The sequence below is a fragment of the Rhea americana genome, unplaced genomic scaffold (assembly GCF_003343005.1).
Source record: "Rhea americana isolate MKP2758 unplaced genomic scaffold, rheAme1 scaffold_293, whole genome shotgun sequence".
Taxonomy (NCBI): Eukaryota; Metazoa; Chordata; class Aves; order Rheiformes; family Rheidae; genus Rhea; species Rhea americana.
This window is the reverse complement of record NW_028186416.1, coordinates 552,739-570,331: the sequence shown is the minus strand read 5'-3', so window position 1 is coordinate 570,331 and position 17,593 is coordinate 552,739. Positions and strand designations below refer to the sequence as shown.

Below are 17,593 nucleotides of genomic sequence, written 5' to 3'. Positions count from 1 at the left end.
CAGRCAATGACTAGCATAGTTCCATAGTCCAGGATATGTTCGTAATTGTCTGTCATCTGAGCAGTTACAGCCTCAAATTGAATTGCCTAGTTAGGTCATCTCTGTGTCTCCTAACCGTGTGTGACATTAAACACTTATTCAATGAAACTCTTTTCTCCAGCACTAATTATTAAGCATGAAAAGTTGATATTGAGTGAGGCCATTGAGCTAAGACGATTCAATAACGAGCAGGGAGGAGAGATTATTTCAATAAAATAAGTTCCCCTGAGCCAGACAGGGTTCCCAAGGTGCACTGGGACAATATGAYACAGGAGATTGTCCTCTGGCTTGTGTTGACAACTCTAACTGTGCTATTAAAAAGCTATCAACAAATGRGAGTGAGGAGTTGTAAAAAAGGACACAATGAGGGGGAAATTGAGGGCATTCTAGACAAAATGTAGATGATGGGGAATATAAAATGCTGTGAGGCATTCCTGGGAGACTCAATTCTGCTATKATCCTCAGTGAGAGATATCAAAGAAAAATTGCTGTATTTCTGCAGGGTTAACAGGCAGCCATTATGTGACCTGCCCCATTACCATGAGCCAGGCTTGTCCACCACATCATTCACCCAGTGAATTTCTAGCTAGAAGACCCAGTATCCCATCCTCAATTTAAAAGGAAAGAAGGCAATGATGCCTTGTGTGGGGACCTTCTCCAACAAAAACCTCCAGTTAGTTAGCCCTCCCTTTAGACGCAGAGGCTGTTCTCCAAAGCCATGGCTGGAGGACCAATGCCAACACCTGTCMTGCGAGGCCCACACAACAGTCCCACTAACTGTGCAGGAGATGCCCAGTTTGGGGCCGTTCAGGCACTAAATGACGTGTTCATGAAAACAGAAAGCACATTTTTGAAGCCAAACTTCTTCTGCTACCTTCTCCTCCTCCTCTTTCTCTTTTAGATTTTTCTCCCTTCATTTTCTTCATTCCTTTCTTGTTTCACATGCTTTGCCTCTTCCTATTTTTTCATCTCTTACTGACCTGGTTCTGAGAGGTTTTGTTTGTAAACAGGACCGCCGAACACTCTATGTCCTTACTTCTTTTTCCTCACTTCATGGGACCTTTGCAGTGTCTTCTGTGTCATGGGATGCTGCTAACAGCCTCTGTGGGGAAGGATGTGCCATCCTATAACAAGTCAGGTGGCATATGACAGCCARTTATCCAAACAGAATATAATGTAATTTCACCCATGGGCAGTGTTGAAAGGAATGAATTTCCTCTGAGTGTGATGTATGAAGCTGGCTTTGCTATCTCTGTTTGCTGAGCCTCTTGCTTCATTCCTAGCTCCCTGGCAAATCTCTAAAGCTCTGAAGACGCTGGAGCACAGCACGTTTCACAGCTGAGGAACTAAGATAAACCAGAGACATAGCAGCTTGTTGTTTAAATCCCAGAGCAAACAGAGGGAAATTAATGGGTCTATCTATATCCCTCCCTCTCGCTCTTCTGTTTGCCTTTTCCTTTCTTGTTTTCTCTCCTCTTTCCCTTTTTCTTTGTTCTCCTCCTTCTTTGTTTCTTGTTTATGATAAACATGATTCATGCCACAGTGGCATTCAGCCTTGGGGGCTTTGCTTTACATCCAGGGAACGCCAAGACAAGATAGGACAGTTCAGAGGATTAACAACTTGTATTAAACTTGCTTTCCCCAGTGAGGAGATACTGGCTAGGAAGAAAGGAGCTGTGCTGAGATGGGTTAGTTAAATCCTGAGGGGAAGGGCTGAAAATGGAGCTGGGCTTTTCCCAATCTTTCGTCTCATAGATTTTTGATAATGCTAATAAATAACTTAATACCTATTCTCCAGTGAGGAAATCTGTAGCATTCCTAGCTGTCTCTGGATTGGGGCAAAAGTGCAAAGGTATGGAGACATCTGTAGAGATACACATCTAGCAAAATTTTCAAAGAACCTAAGCACTTTGGGTGTCTGACTTGGAATAGGAAGAGGTGTCTCAGCTCTCTCGGTGTTTATGGGGGTCTTGCTGCATGACTGTCTGCATCATTAGGTGACAGCAGCCCATGGTAACTCTGGCCTTGTGTTCTAGCTTTGACCTGTGGATGCAAGAATCTCTTTTGCTGTCTCTGAGTATTTGCATCATGTGTCTGCCTGCACTAAGTATCACAGTGCTGCTCCTGAGTCTGAAACAGAGCAAAAGCATATCTCAAAAGTGCAATGTCCTAGGCAGCTTTGGGAGGGGTGATGAGAGACCTAGATATTATTAACACTTTATGCCGTACACTCAAACCTTCCCTGTTAGCAGAGAATTGTCCAGATAGGAGCAGCAGATTATGCCGTGATTAATGAATCACAGGTGTGAGAAGGAGAAAAGAAAAGGAGGCAAGGGGAGAGAAAGAGTGACTGGGCAGGAATGTGTGGAGACTTTAGCTGATCCTTGCACCCAGTTCTGCTCCCAGCCAGCTAGGTGCTGGTCCAGGGACTGCTGTGCGATTCTTCAGGTCAGGATTGGGCCAGATGTGGTACAGCTTCTGCAGAGTGGGAGGGATTTGACTGAAGATTGATTTGAGTCCTGTTGATGCCCAGTGCTCCAGGATAAGCTGTAGGGCTTCTCTGTGGGCCAACACCATGCTAGAGAGCTGAAGGTGGTGTCATTTGTGCCAGTATGAAGTTAGAGCCACTCAGCTACATGCAGAGGAGTTACTCTGCATACTAGTTCAGCTGAGATCGGATGTGGGATTACCAGACTGTAAMAGAGTGATAGTCTGTCTAGCCCAGGATTGTATTGCTGGAAGAGAACAATTATGCATACTTCAGAGGAAAGCATAAAGCATATACACTTCACAGCATTCATTATATAAATGTGTGCTTTACTAATAACAGTTGCTGTAATACTAGAAGTACTCTCTTTGCTAATAATAATTGCTATAATGCCATAAATGTACCCTTCAGTAAAAGTCACTGGCAGGTTTTGGGAGGCAGTGTGAGGCAGGAGGGAGCAGCAAACAGAGGTTTCGAGAAGATGAGCAGAGTAGGAGATGATAGGGATGGGGCTGTGAGATATGGCTGGTGATTGTGCAGATGGGGGAGGTGGGCAGCTCTCAGGCACTACAGCTCTGTYTGGTCCTTATCTTGAAGGACACCTCGCTCCTTAGCTGTCCATTCCCACCCATCCCTTGTCTGWGCAAGACATGCCTCACTCTGCATCTCGTGCCCTGCCCTTTAAGAGCAAGAGGAAAGGGGCTGCTCCTCCTGCAGCTATCCTTCTGCCCTGGGAGTCTGCATCGTGGGCAGTGCAGGGCTGAGAGCATCTCCAGTGCAGTGGAGTACAGAGGTCACATCAGGGTGTGAGTGCAGCCCCCAGCTCCTGCGCTGGGGCCCCTACCAGGTCCCCGCCAGGCCAGTTCAGAGCGTGGGCAGAAACGCTCCTGCAGGTTRMACACACGTGCCAAGGGCATCCCCTRTGGGCAGTGCCCAGGCAATCCATCCTGCCTGTGAAGCCGGCCAGCCCACGAGGAGTAACAGGACTCCGAACAGAAACCAGCCAGCCTTGTACCTGAGTAATGTGTGTGGATTCCCAGTGGGACATAACTCCTTTGAGACTCTGGGTTGCCAGGAGGTCTCTCCTCATGCTGCAAGAACAGGCCCAATCTCTTCTGCAGAGCACGGAGGATTTTTTGCAGGACACTTGCAGTATGTAATTGCTTTGGTTAATGCATTGTGCCTGTGTCTCTTGTGAAGTGTTCCTGTGATTGACACTGGCTCTATGCATGCCACTAAGTGACTGACTGGGAGGCCAGGACACCTCTCTGGCCTGCAGCAGGCTACTGATACATTTGTCCTTTCTGAAGGCCTGAAAACAGTGTGTGTGGGGGCGTCTCCTCTCTGCATCACTGGTGGGACACTTAGGGAAGGCTGAACGGGGGTGACAGGAGCACCCRGAACTGCCCTGCACAGCGCAGAAACATGAAAACAGAAGTTGTGTGAGGTGCTTTAGTTCTTCCTAGCAGGGCTGTGACATAGCCTTTAATTTTAGGATCCCACACAGCCTGCCTCATGCAACACATCAAACAGCACGCTCTGCAGATTCCAGCTGTGTTCTTCTAAGCCACTGCCTTCTTGTTTATTTGAAAGAGCTGTCTGTGAAGCCCATTGAAAAGTAGATCCAATGGAAAATGACAGCAAAAGGTGCTGAAAGCAATTGTGCAGATCCCAAAGGCCTGAACAGAAGGGGAAGCTCTTTCCACATGAGAAGGGGTTCTCATACGGTCCTGCATCCTGTGCAGGATGGATGCAGGACAAGCAGTTCAGCCGACTCTTTTTACCCTTTCTCTCTCCCATTCTCCTTTATGTGTCTCCTTGCTGTTTAAGGTAAATGCCAGTTGGTTGCTGTAGGCATCTTTGGCCCTCTGAATTGGTGGTGCCGCTGATTTGCCTTTTGAAAGGACTGTTCTGTGTAGCTSTTTGGCATATTTATCTCTTTTCTGCTTCCTTGCTGTGTTTTTATCTGGAGTATAATTTGAGACTAATTAKTTCTCAGCTCTCAGGCCTCGCAAAGGAGCATCAGCACCTGGTGGACTCTGTTTGCTAAAGCCATTATTAAAAAGGAAAACATTGCTCTTTCATCTTATTGTACAAATAATTAGAATAACTTAGCCAAGGTCCCCTGGGATGCAGTTTGTGCTTAAAACACTTCCCTTGTTACTGACTACTTTGAGAGAGTACGGAGGATCCAGAGGGGCCAAGGCCTCTTGCTCTCAGAGGCTGCCAGACTTTTGTCTGTGTCCGCGATGGCTCCAAGCCCTTTGGAGAAGCTCTGTTTTAGAATTGTGCCTCTCCTAGAAAGCAGCTGGAAAGGAGGGCGACGTACAGGTTTGGCAGAGGGTGAGTGGATGACAGGTTGTGTGTGTGAATACTGTTGATCCTCTAACATCTCTCTTGCCTTCATGGTTCAGCACATGCGCTGTTCTGGGGTACACATGGGTCTGCTACCCTTCTTGCTGGCTGGGAGCATAGGCTGAGGGCTTAGGCTTGGACCTGCTGACTATGGGTGGTTCTGGGACACCTTATCGGCTCTGTACAGTGGAGAAGCTCACACAGGTAGGTTCAGTGGCACTATCTTTGGCTGCAGAGTGCTTTAGCATCTTCGAGGCCAGTGGGGTTCAACAGCACAGCTAACACAACCTCAGTCAAGCAGTTCTGTGTGCTGCAAAGTTGAGTCTCATTTATGCCCATAAAGATCAGGATCTCTGAAATCTTCTTTCTTTTTTTTGACATTTTGACACAGAGAGAGATGAAATGTTTCATGTCTCTGGTATTACAAACTTGCACTATCCTACGTTACTGTCAGTAACATAATCCTCTCACACATATTCAGTTGCTGTCTTGGGTGAAAATTTCCCTGCTTTTAATGTATGGGCACATTGAGGTTGAGTTACAGTTGATGTGGGAACCATAACTTTGAGTTTCATGCTTTAAAAAGAAGAAAAGGGAGTATTTATAGACTTTATTTATTTTGCTTATGAATCAACGTGTTGATATTGATGCAATGGAAGAAGAAAGGGAAACAGACTTCTAAACAGAAAGTACAACATCAAATACTGATCTGTGTATTTTCCCTTCTGCAAAGTTCTTGTAATAGGCAGAATCCCAGCAATAAAAGGGAAAAAAATATGAACTGRAAAGTAGACAAAAGGGAAGAAAGAAAGCAGCACATAGCTGAGAGGTTAAATTAAGTTGTTGAGAGATAAAATGCATGCATTTACCAGCCATAGATTGCAACGTACCAGGACCTTTGGATAAAAGCAGCCAATAACTTGGGACACTGAGATCAGCAGAATCCAGAACTTACTGTGGGCAATTTGAATCACTTTGCTGTCACGTACAGGGGAGTATGGAAGGAAAMAAAGCAGACACGGCTTTGTGCACATGGGGCCAACCCCCAAATCTGTACCTGCTGTCTCTCCCACTGCCCCAGGGGAGCTCTCAGGTTTGTGAATTAAATGCAGAAAAGTATCTTCCTGACGGGGGAACTGGAAAATGTTTATAGGAGACTAGTGTAAAAGACTGTATTACATTCTCCTTTTCCTTCTCTCAGAATGAGGAATCTGATTTCAATCTYATATCGGTGCAAGTCAAAAGGAACTTTCTTCAAGTTAATGGGATTTGATGACATAAATCAGGAGTGAGGTGGAGAATCATGTGGCGTAGCTTACAACACAGGTGTTTCACTTCCGAGCAGTGCCAACACTGTGTTCTAGTCACAGGTTAAGAGTGATGCAGGATGCTAAAGTGCATTCTGTATATACCAGGTGCCTTTCCAACATGACTACTTCCAGTGAAGCCAAAAAGTTATCTTTTTTCAACTTCTCTTTTATTTTAAAAAATGCAAGACCCTTTCCCTTTCACAGGCCACGGTCACTATTCCATTGCTTATACTGTCTAGCACGATTTAGTTCTTTATTAATTTTTACTGAGGTATCCAGAATGGAATTGCAGCAGCCCAAGTCACAAGTCACTTTAGAAAATTGTGGCCAGCCTCTTACCAGCCTGAGAAGAGGATGATTAAGATTGACTGGAAAGGCAAAATCAACTGTGCCCCTTCATAGAGCTGTTTGGGTGCAAAAAAAACAAAAGCAAACATATTAGCAATATTAAAAATCAGATGCTTTCAAAAGCTTCAGCTGGGTTCCTATGTGACAAAAATAGCTTTGTTTTCTAAACACAGAACAGGGATTTATTTCCACAGCAGACAGTGATGGCTGAGGAAGAGTCACTTTAGTGTGTCAGATAAATAACATGTGTTTCTAACATTATTTTGTACTCTGAATCTTACAAAATTGTGGAGAGCAGGTTGTTGATTCTGTGAATTCTTAAAGCTAGAACTTATCTGGGAAATCCTTGACCTGGAAGCTTTTGAGGTATTTTCCAGAGCTGGCAGCAGGCCGTGAGGAGCACGGCGCAGGGGAAGAGCAGCAGTGCTTGTGCGGAGCGCTCTGTTCCCCAGGCAGGCGCTCTCACACGGGCGCTCGGGCCGGGGGACCGTGCGGCTCACAACGTGCACGGTACGGACTAACTCGCCGTCGGCTCTGGTGACAGGGAACGCACAGATCACGGCTCTCACTAGCCCAGAGAATACAGCTGATAATGAAAGTGGTGTTTCTAGAGCTTCCCTTCAATGAAACATAAAATCACAGAGAAACTAGGAAGGAAAATAAAAGTGAGAAGCCTTCTGATAGGCAGCCCAATGTCTTACTCGCCGCTTACTGTCAGGGGTATAAACTGGTCTAACTCCTCTCCATCCTTGTCCTTTTTGGACATAAATGAGGGTTGGCCAGGCCTGCCTGTCAAATGTGCTAGTTCTGCGTTTCCATTTTATCAGTTATGGCCACAGCAAATATTTGATTTCAGTGAAACGTGAAAGGAAAGGAAACTACTTCTCTCTCCTGGCTCAGGGTGGGCTGGATGTGTGTTGRAGCAAAAGAGGTGGGGAGAGGGCCAGAGAAGGAGCTCTCACAGTGTGTGGATGAAGTGGCATGAATATGTATGAGACTCTAATTGGCTCCCACACATAACCAAGGTGCCTGAAGGCCCAGGTGTCCTGGCTAATTGTTGTAGACAATTAATAACTTGGATTCTGCTAATTCCATATCGTGCTGTGTAGCTCATTACAGGAGCATGGAGTGAGATTCTCTGCTAAAGCTGCTTGGAGATGAGGAGTGTTTGGGAATTCAGACTCAGGGAAAGAGGTCACAACCTGGCTAGTACCATTCTAAGCTCAAACAGCATCGAGGAGTAGTCGTAAATCACAACCCCAGCAGGAAACACTGACACTAACTCTGTCTGTGAGCCTTTGGCTGAGCTCTGGAGTACCAGTGAGAGAGCTCCCATCTCTCACCCTCACACTCCTCTCTGGAAACAGGAGCTAGTTAATGAGTTATGGGTACAGGGAAGCACAGGGTAGCCCAAAACCACATCACTATCATCACATGCTCTGGCTTACTTGTAGACCATTCTCATGATGATCTGAATTGCACAAACCAAAAATGCCATAACTGACTGCATTTTGTCCCATCTGCAGGCATCTCCTCTAAACTCGGTGACGAGAGTTGGTGTGCAACTTCCTGGAGCCCACTCAAGGCTTTTGTGATAACTTGCCACCAAAACCAGGTCCCCTTGAGAGCAAACACTAAAAATCTTAGTAAAGGGATGTGGCAGGTACCCAGTTTGTTCTCCCTGGCAGGCCCTGRAATGGATGCAGACAGTATCATGCTGGGATATGTGGCGCCTCCCTCCATGCCATAGAGAAAGCTGGTATCACTCTCAAACTTGATTATTTTATGAAGCAGTCTGAGCAGTGATGGACCCTGGGTTTCAGAGTCTAATAAAGCTCACTTTTCCTGGGTTTAATGCCTGTTTCACAGCAGCATTCATCAAAGGCAAACAGCACCTGGGAGACTGCAGCTCCCTAGTGCCTGAGTGCTGAGCAAATGTGTGGCTCTCCAAGATGAGATTTTGCAGGGAGCRTGGACACATTAGGTCTGGCAGCAACCAGCTTCTCATGGTGTTGGAACAAGCTCCCCCATTAGCCACCTCTCCTTTCCTCTTTTTCTAGCATAAACTTGGGCTTGCTAGGTTTTAACTGCACAATCTCAGTGACTTTCTGTACCTCCTATTCCTATTTTCATCCTTTCCCTTTTTTCTTTCCATTAAAACTTACCCTAGAGTTCCATGCAGGACCTATGAAAATCCTTCCTCTGCAAGTTTTTTAATCCCTCTGGCATGAATTCTGTAGCAAAGATTATAAGTTCCAGTCCTATGCTGCAGTTTTCCTCTTTGTTATACCATTTTTAAACTCCTCACCTGCAACTTTGACTCTTTCTTGTTCTGGCCATTCTCCTTCCTTTACCCYCATATTCACTTGCTTTTTCCCTTTCTTTTCTTCTGTCACTGTTGTCCACAAAGATTGACAGGTAGTTCCTTGATGGTAACTCAGGTCATGACTTTTGCTTTTGGACAGCCTGACCAAAACAGAAGAGGTTCTGCAAGATCCGGGCTGAGAGGGACTCAGTGTCCTGCAAATTGAGGTGAAGGGCTTAGATTACAAAGGTGAGGCAAGGTCAGGGGGGGGAGGATCCTGGATGCTCTGTTTTGGGGCAGGGTCCTGTGACCTATGGCTGGATGGTTGTGGGGTACAAGGTGACTGCAATTCTAAAATGTAACTGCAAGGAAAAAGGATAAAAGATTATAAGTGACTTAATGTAGCAGAGTGCTGATGGGCACTGGTGGAACTTTAATCTCTGGGCCTTTTTAAAGTAAACACATCCATGCCGCCCACCAGCTCTGGCCGTTCTCACTGCTTTCCCATCTGTTGCAGGAAGGCTGGATGGGCAAAATTTCCATAATTTCCAGAAGGCTGCTGTTAGTTTCTTGTCTTCTGGCTGTGAGGAGCCAAAGCTGGGCTTTTGCTACAGGGGGGGGAACTCAGGCTACTTCACCTGCGTAACTCCTGAGTTTCAGAAGTTGTAAACATTTTCCAGAATTTTATGAAACTCTCCCCTTTTTCCCCCAGGAACAATGAATTTCCAAAACCTTCCATGGACTGCGGTTTCAACAAAATAACTCTCTGCCAGCACCTAAGGCAATCTGGGAAACAAACAAGTAAAACCTAAGCCACACATATTGCCTGAGCTTAATGCAAATAAACCACAGAAGTATGAAGTTCAGTTCTAAATCTCTCTCTCCATCGCTATGTCTTTCATGCTGTGTGTTTCAGGCCTAAGATTATTTTATTGATCTACCCAATCTGGGTTTATCTGCAGTTTAGCTTTTTCCTTTAGCTATCTGACTGTATTTCGTCTGTTTGTCTGTATCTGCTTGTGACTTTGCCATTATACTACTAATAACTGTGTTGGTGATAAGGGCATGTCACCAAAAGCAGCTGTTAAATTTATTTCTTCTGCCTCACCTCCCAAAGGACATTTTCCCCCATTTTAAGAAACCAGGGGCTCTAGATTTTGCAGTGAAGGTTTTAGTTCTCAGCTACAGCCCTCCACTGGAGGTCACCATTTCCATGCTGGAGGCTGCACACCCAGATGTGTCCCCACACTGCCATGGGCCAGCTGATGGCCCAGCCTATGGCACAAACCCACTGACAYTAGTATGACAGGCTGTGGACTGGGGGGAGCTGAGATACCAGGACAAAACCCACGCTGCCACTGGCGCAATAAACTCTAGCGAATGGTCTAAACCACCACAGCTCAGTCTGGCAGAGCCTGAAGCCACCTTCTTCAACGAAAGACCGCCTGCCTGGGCTGAGATGCTCCATCACTCTTGCGATCCCTGCAGTAGCCCGTTTCCTGTGCCCTGGGAGACGACCAGTGCAGTCCTTGGCTTCCTCACCCGTGGGGAGGAGCAGCCTCTCTCCAACATCAGCAGCTCAAGTAAGCTGATGTTCAGATAGAAACGTTTCCACAAAGCAAAACACAAAGCTTCAGTGTGAATAGGTGGAGGGTTTTGATTGTGCTCCCTGCTTGCTTGGGGTAAGAAAACAGCACGAGCTTTTATTCTGTTTCAGCATCTAAGGCAGGCTGCTTTTCTTGGCTTGGTGTAAGGACCCAGAGATGAAAGAAACACTGAGCTGCTTAGCCTCACAGTATATAAATAGCTGTTGCTGAGATAACTGTCTGCTATTTTTAAGGGGGGACAAAAGATTTATTTGCCAAGCGGTTACTATACAGAACACCCTACTACTGGGCGTTTGAATAGACAGGTAGTGAGTCATATGTGCCATTGCTAGGAACTGGCCTACCTTTCTGAGCTCAAAATAGAATGAGAATGATTTATAACCACTATGAATCAGGCCCATGATTTCCCCCCCACTTAAAATTTTTCCACAGCAGTAACATTAACAGAAAAAAATATCTAATATAAATGAGGGGAATTTGAATGCCATTTTCTCTTGCGCTAGTCTTTAAGGAAGTTGTGCCCCAGGTTTAAATATGCACACCAGAACATTTTCCCTGTGTTGCTCGTGGCAACTTATACCAGGAGAGCAATTTTTTACTTTCCAGCAATCTTGTTGCTATCTAGGAATTTTTGATATAGAACCTTTCTAGGAGTCTTTCAAGATAGACCCATTCTGGGAATTCACTGACCTAGAACCTTTCTAGTGTTTTTTTTTTTTTTCCTAGTAATTTTCTGATCTAGAACCTTTGCCACGTTTTCCATGCGTTGTTCATGGTGACTTACGCCAGGGGAGTTTTGGGTGAGGGACACGCAGAGATCAAGCTTCTGTTTGTGCACTGTTCGCAGTGAGATTACTGCTGCTTTTTCGAAGTGGCTTAATTTTCTGAGTTTTCTGGACAGCAGTAGCTGCTCCTTGCTTCCAAGGGAGTGCTTCATCCCTCTGAGAGTCAGGTTGCCTCTGTTGTTCCTGTGTCGGGGTGTACCTTTGATGCTGTTCACAGTACCATAAGCTAGGCTAGGCAGGAGGGAAGGAAATGTGTAGTTCTAGTTTTCTTCTATATATCTCTTCACATTATTTCAATCTGCTTAACTAAACTCTGTGTGGACACCCAAGGGGCCATAGAGAAACGGCTTCTTCTGATCCTTTTTATCAGTTGATGTAAGGGATCACTAGCACATTCTTGTTCCATTTCTGTACAAAATCAGCTGGTTTAGCTACAGTCAGTGATGAAAATGGCTTGAACTATCCTGACTTTCTGCTTCAGTGAATTACAGCCTACTCCTGTAATCAATTCTGCAAGCTCTCCTGATTCTCCAGTAGCGGAGAGCTTGGTAACATTTCCTGGTGCCGCCAAAGTGATAGTGGGTATGCACCCTTATTTCAGCGTGTGGAAGGTCAGGCAGCTGCTAGGACATTCCTGTCGGTGAAAATGCAGTTGCAGAGTTCAGTTAACAGCTCTCCCTTGTGGTGCCAGAGTGGCTCCGGGGACCAGTAATGCAATATGGAGCTCTTTGCCTCCACATTTCCAGTTAATATTCTCTCTAGTGAGCAGTAAGTGAAGGCTAGTGCCAGCTGACCGTGATTTTTGGCCTCTGTGATGGGACCTTCTAGAGCAAACCTAAAGGAGAGGTTTCTAAAGGCCAGATTCAGCAGCAGCCCTGCACACCAGAGGCAGCGGTGCTAAGTGCAGCGAGAGGAGGCACACGCAGGCTGTGGGTGGCAGGCTGCAGCTCCGAAGGGACGAGTTTAGAAGACACCAGTTTACCCTTTAGGGCCGTGGGCCGAATGTGGCAAAGGCAGCGGATGAGAAGAGGCAAGAGTGGACAAACAGATAGCACCCCAAACCTCTCCTACCCCGATGCTATGCAGRAGGGAGCAGAAGACTAGAGGAAAGCTGAGGCAGTGGGCCAGTGGCAGAGCAAAARCTGGAATAGAAGGATCCTTGGACTCCCAGTGACAACCGTGTGCATCAAAACATCCTGTCTCTCTATAGCTTTTTAGTATTTATGATTTTATATCATGAATAGTATGAAGCAAATCCATTTGTTGTAAAAGTTTGTTATGTCCCCCTTTCTGTGTTCAACTCCTATTAGCATTTGTGTGATGGAGCCTATTTAGAGACAGCTCTTTAACTAAAGGGCAGGTAAAATGGTATTGAATGCTCCCAGCAGATGTGAAAAAGAAGAGTTTAATTCTTGCAGAGGGCGTTGTACAGGCTCTGGGGCCGTCTCTGTGGAAAACACTAGGGAGACACAAGAGTGAAGGGTGGGTTGCAGCCTAACTGAAGCAACTGTGGGAAGGAACAGGAAAGGTTGAGCAGCATCCACTAGAGGAAGACCATTAAGCCCAGGGTCAGTGCATCAGTCCCTGCAGGGAGGCAGCTGCGATGTTTGTTCTGCTGGTTTCCACCTCAGAGTGGATTGTAATGTACAATGTGACCGGTAGGCACAGGAACTGGCCTCACCTCTCTCCTGTCCCCTACATCCTCTTGTGGGGATACTGAAATAGAGGAAAGGATGTTGTGTTCAAGGTCATGCACTGAGTTAGTGACAGAGCTGGCTGGGGACAAGTCTCAAGTCTTCTTGAGTCCCTGGCCTGCATCCACTGTGCATATGCTGGCACGAAGCAGCTCTGCAAATCTCACATTCATTACAAGACAATAAGGCTTTGCTGCATTGGCCTTTTTTTTTTACAATGTCTCTGAAAAACTAAGGACTGATTTGCATTTTAAAATCACCAGTTACAGCTCAGGAAAATGCTATTCAGTAGTTCCCGGAGCTCAGGAGTAAAGATTCTCTCTCACTTGTTGTCTCCCAGTTCTTCTGCCTAAAATATATTTTTGTCCAAATTGCATGATACTTAATGTTTACGCCATGAATATTCATGATGTCCCAGGGCTTCAAGACTCAGTGGAAAGGTGAGCACAGGGGCATGGCAGCCCTGATACTCCTATATGTTGCAGATGGTGGGGACGTCAGGGTGAGAAAACATGTTTTGTTAGGATGTGAGCTGTGGGATACAAATGGAGACTGGAGGCCTTTGGGGAGTGCTCGTGAAACTCCATTAAACAGTGCACTGACGGCCTTTTAAACAAACAGCTTCCATAAAAGCATTAACTTCACTTAATTGTGAGGAAAGTGCCCCACRTTCAGCTGTTGTTTTCAGTAGCCTCTGTCTCTCCTTGCCTGTGTCACCTCTCTTTTTCTCACGCAGTCTACAGATGGGTCTCTGTGTTGCAGACAGCTCCAGGACTAGGGAGACTCTTCCTGTCATCAAAGGTGAGGGATTTTACCTGTCAGCAGTGGCAATTTAGGTTGTCAAGTGCAAATGCGTGCTGGCTGTTGCTCGAACGCGAGAAAGCCTGCCTCTCCCGCGCTGCCACGTGCCCCTGGGCCCGAGCTGGGGAAGGTGCCCTGAGGTGGGAGCCGAGGCGGCTCCCGGCGCCCGCCGGGGCGGGCTGGCCGGCCGGGCAGCCGCGGCAGCCRCGCGCGGGGCTGGCTCACACGTGCCTCCCTTTCGCTGCGCTGGCGAAAGGCTGCCAGGCTCACTGCCGTTCAGATGGTGCCATCTGGCTCTCGTGAAATATATGAGATGTTGTCTAATAAAGAGGGGGCYGGCTGGCTGCGTGCCTTCACCTCTGCGCTCTTTAGGGAAGGGATTGTTTCTGTGGMTGGGAAGCACATCGCGTAGTTTTTGAGTACTCCTGTTGCCTGAATAAGAAATAATAGGCTGGCAGTTTGAATCCAGGCCTGAGTCTGTGGTAACTAGAAGCTGTCAGAGCGGAGGTTTATAAATACATGCTGCATGGAAATGGCTTGCAATGTGGCTCTATTAATTTTGTGGACAGAGAGGAAATACCATTTTTCTTATAGTCCATCAAGCAGGATGTTTGGTTTGGGGCAGAGGAGGAGGAAAGGTCAAGGTCTTCCTTGACAGGAAGACACTATGAACATAGAGCACAACTTCACACAGGCTAGAGTGTGAGGGATATTTCTAAATAGAGCATCCTCTCCCTCCAACCCCATTCTTTTTCTCTGAAAATGTGCTTTCATTGCTGCTGTTTTGAATGCGTATCTTTTAAGGAATGCCTCCGGGAGCTGCAGGGTGCTGGATGTACCTGCAAATTCTCCTGGGACACTTAGTTGGCAAGTGATGAAGCAGAATCTCTCTGGCTTTGTGCGTTATTGCCCTTTGTTCCTGGGTTTATCCATTGTTTTCTCTCCACTTTATTAAGCTAACTGGTATGTTCACACAGCCTTGCTTTGAGCCCTGGCTTAGAGTCATAAGTAATAGCAAGCTCAATCAAGAGGCAAATGGAGAAAGCTGTTCAAATAGGAAGGCTCTAAACTCCTGAGGCCTGATTCTGTTCTCGGTTGTGCCGCCATAAACACCAGCGACTCCAGAGCTGTTACTCTGCAGTGACATTTGTGCAGCTGAGCTCAGCCTCCAGGGCCCAGGCCCAGGCCCACTCCCCCTTCATTGCACCCTCGGATGCAGTATCACCCTCCTTTCCAGCCGCCTCTCTCTAGCTGCTGGAGCACACGTTCGTTCACACAAGCACTCGTAGCCTCACGTATACTTCGGGGACCGGCTGGCAGACCACGCACTCACTCGTATGTGCCCGCTCACACGCACGCATCTCGCCTTGCTGAGCCTGGCTCCCAGAGCGGCAGTGCTCTGCACCGACGTTCAGTGCTCAGCTGCTGGGCAGCCCTCTCTGCTGCGTGGCTCGCTGTCTGCCTTTCCGGCAATCAGGCAGTACTAGACCCTGTAGAAGCTGCAAGTCCCCCGGATAAAATTTACAAGGCGTGAGAGAGCCCGCTTGACGTTATTTAACACTTTAGTAATGAGCACCTGAACAGGAAAGATTGCTTGGGTAGTTTTATTCTGCACAGAAGAGCAGTCAGAATTTCAAAGAGAGGCCGTAAATACAAGCATGCAGAATGGCCGATGGTATCTGATTTTGGTGTGGAAGGCAGTCATGGTGAGACTAGGAAAAGGCTGGAGAGCATGAATAAAGGGGAAGATACTTTTCTTCAGCTTCCCAACTCTGAAAGTAGAGAATGGTTTAGCCAGGAAAGGTTTTAGGTCCAGTAGCAATGCTTTTCCTGCCTGTTTGCTACCATGTGCATCTGTGCACGTGCTCAGGCATTTGAGTATGTTGCTTGCAAATGAAGACTGCAGTACAGTGCTTATCCCTCTCTGTGCACACGTGTGTCTGTGCATCTRCGTGGTTACTGAGGGTAACAGTCGTGTGCATGCCATCAGTGTATGTGCTAAGTGTTCGCCTCTGCATGTGTGGGGTTAATAAAAGCCACAGATAATGCTAACTCTCTGTACCTGCATTTGCAGTGTTAGTGAACACTGCAGTGAAGCACTGAAATCTTTGTATATGCCTATGTGCAAGTAACAGCTACAGTTTGGTAGTTTGTGTTTATATGCACAGACGTTGCCCATGTAGACAGTTCTAACGTGTCTGTGTAAAACATATTCAGTGCTGCTGATTTAAACTAGCAATGTACTATTTATTCCTTTTGGCAACACGTGGTGTTTTGCTGAAGCACTTCTGTGGGGCCTGAGGGAGAGAAATGACAGTGGCTAGAGCCTGGCACTCTGAGCACCGGGGGGTGCAGAAGGAAGTGTTAAGGAAGGTAAGAGCAGAAGATGGGCTCACACACGTGCGCCTGCCTGTGCCTGGGGAGCTGTCTGGGACGGTGCCGAGGAGAACTGTGTTACTGCCCGAGCGCTTCGTATGTGGTGCTGCCTGGTAACTCCCTGCTGTTTATGGGCTCTGCTGTGTGGTTGATTTGAGCGCTGTCGCTCACATCAGCATGGGCTCAGCTCACATCCCTGGCAAAGTTAGAAAGGGCGATTTTTCCCTTTACRGTACACATGCAGTTTTCAATGAAACTTCCACCCTCTCCACATCACCCTCTGCAGAAACTTCCATCCCTGGCAGAAGTGGGCTGAGCTGGTGGAATGCAATTTTATTTCAGGAGCCTTATTCAATTTGTGTTCCTTGGAGCCTCCTCATGGAAGATGATGATCTGCCTGTGTCTGTGCGGCTTCCTAATCCCTTTGGGTGATGCATTCAAGAGAGCAATGCCTCCAACGTGAGCCTCCTGCCTGAGACGCACTCAGGTGATGGGCCTCTTTTACCRTGCTACTCCCCATTTGCTGGTCAGTTGACAAACATGTCTGAAACTTGGGTAGAGATATTTTTCATAGGTAGCATCAAGACTCTAATAGGCAAGAATATTGGGCAAAATATGCGCAGGTCACCACTCTAATGTATCCTGATTAAAAGCCATTTCCATCAGGTAATTGTTCAATGATTTCCCAACATAATCTCGCTCTTGCAGGAGTGCAYGCCATAGTAACGTACCATGCCAGAAAACAGGCCAAGAGTGGGGAACRGAGCCTCTCCTGTTCCCTCCCTGGCTCCAGAAGCAGGATGAGTCACACAAGCACGCGCAGTCAAAAAATGCAATGCTGCAGTATCCAGCACTGTCATTAGAGACCTCCTGGCAACACGAAGCAAAGCCCCTGTGCTCAGGCACGTCTTTACTGTAGGCAGGACTCATTAGACTCCAGGCAGCCAAGGCGAGGGTCCGTGGTGAAGTCAGAGCACGAGCAGTGCAGAACGCCTAGCGGTACTGGGGTAGGCAGGAACGTGAACCAGATTTTCTCGACTCTGGCTAATGGGCTTGCTATCGCCAATTCAATGACTCGCATCTAATTTAGGGATGCTGCCGTGCAGCTCCAGCACAGAAACACACAGATTGCTCCTATACAGAGCACTTACGCAGAGGTGAGAGTACCTACAAGAAAACCAGCTGAGTCCTTCCTGGAGTCCTGGCTTGTAACACGGGATGGAACTGCAGCGAGGTCGCTGCCAAAGTTTCTGGTAGTTTCTGTTCTGAGATCAGCCTGGTGCTCGGTGGTGGCAGCGCCTGCTCGGACACAGCTGGATTCCCATCCGCACGGTCCGGAGCTCATTGCGCAGGGCATCGTCCTCGGCTCTTCCGACTGCCGCCTCTAACCAGGCGCTGCCCGCGGCGGGGCCGGGAGCAGCCTGCGCGGCCTCCCCTCGCTCGCGGCCAGGGCCGAGGAGCTCAGCGGCGACAGGCTGCTGCTTC

General features: G+C 47.2%; 1 protein-coding gene across 2 annotated transcripts in view; it reads left to right on the top strand.

Annotated features, from left to right (window-relative positions):
- DISP3 (dispatched RND transporter family member 3) overlaps window positions 1-17,593 on the top strand; it is a 104,494-nt gene that overhangs the window by 50,407 nt on the left and 36,494 nt on the right. Inside the window, exon 2 of one of the 2 annotated variants that reach the window (XM_085309209.1) lies at window positions 13,668-13,732. The exons of the other annotated variant lie outside the window; for it this stretch is intronic. The gene's annotated coding sequence lies outside the window, so the exon portion shown is untranslated. The remainder of the gene's footprint in view (window positions 1-13,667; window positions 13,733-17,593) is intronic. 2 annotated transcript variants of the gene reach the window in all.